Consider the following 1629-nt stretch of genomic DNA (forward strand, 5'->3'; position numbering starts at 1 on the left):
CCCAACTGCTCTCCTCTCCTGGCCTGATCACTCCTAACCACCTCTGCCTCAGCTCTGCCACCATGGCTTTGTCTGGAAGGATGTCCAGAAGGTCTTCTGGTCTAATTATCATATTACCCTTTTATTAGTATAGATAAATATTACCCTTCTGAAAAAAAACAAAAAAAAAACATGTGGACATCACTGATTTACAAAAAAAAAAAAAAAAAAAAAAAAAAAATCTCTCCCTATCAGGTGAATTGAAGCCAATTTGATGGGTAAAATGTATGCTGTCCTGTAACATGCTTTAGTTGAAAGGGGACAGGTTCTGATTTTAAAACAGCCATTGTTTGGTTAGGTACCCCTACCATTTTCATGGAAGCTTTACTCTGAGGTAGAGGGAAACTTAATTGGTTTAAGAAGGAATAAAGTAGTCCTAGTATCTACAGGGGCCTTAGTAACTTCCCTTTTCATTTAATTTCAATTTCTCCTGAGGTATTAGTAAGGAGAAGGAGAAATGCCCTCTCTGAGTTCTGGAGAAGCCCTATGTTTGCTTCTGTCTGTTTTCTCTTTGTAAATCCCATTTCAGTATTTTATGATCTTTCTTATGGTGACCTGGTTTTCTATAGCAAAAACAGACTCCTCTATAGTTTCACAGCAGACCTTATTTAGTAGTTCTGTTGCCTGGCTTTCAGAAACCAGTACGTGTATTAATTGGAATAGGTCAGAATAGTCAGGATTACATGTCCTAACAGTTAAATTTCTTTGTGAACCCATTGAGGTCCTGGATAAAGTCAGGAATAATTGCTGGTTCCACTACAGCTGAGACCAGCCTTTTTTTTCCCCAGAGGGAGCTGTTCAAATTCCTATTCTCATTTTCTCTTAAGTCAGTGGTAGTAGAGGAGACAGAAGGGGAAGGAAGAAGGGAGCAGAAAGGGCAAGTCCAGACAAGGAAGCTCAGAGTGCAAAGGATATGGTGGAAGAGCTATAGAAAGGTAGAAAATAGGGTGTAAGCTGGTATTAACTTCAGAATAGTTCTGAGACAGTCTCTAAAATTTATTAATTTTATTTTTTTAAATAATTTTTTCTATGCTTCTCCTTAGAAGCTTCTAATTTCAAAATCAAGATATGCTTCCCACTTATTCATTCAGTTTAATTTTAAAGCTGGCATTTTCCTAATTTTTACTTGCAAAATATGAGTTTAGATACCCAAAGACAATTGCATTTTGACCATTTGTAAGTTGATATTTTCCAGTTGAATCTTCATATTCTGCAAAGCACTTGCAAGTAAAGGCTTCCTATCAGGCATATTGAATGAGGGCTGGGGTTTGGGAGTTTCTAGCCTTGGAGGCAAAATTTTGCATGTTAACTTTAAAAAATATTTTATTGTATTGTTTAAAGTATTACAAATAGTAGTACATGTGTCTCCTTTTCCCCCCAATTAACCTTCCCCTGGTCTCCCCGCCGTCACCCCGTCACATGCCCTCACCGCTCCCCTCCCCTCCGCAGTGTCTTGAGTCCATTGGTTATGCTTTATGCATGTATACAAGTCCTTCAGTTGATCTCTTACCTGCCCAACACACACACACACACACACACACACACACACACACACACACACACACACACACACACACACACACACACATA

This window comes from Myotis davidii, unplaced genomic scaffold (assembly GCF_000327345.1).
Source record: "Myotis davidii unplaced genomic scaffold, ASM32734v1 scaffold336, whole genome shotgun sequence".
NCBI lineage: Eukaryota > Metazoa > Chordata > Mammalia > Chiroptera > Vespertilionidae > Myotis > Myotis davidii.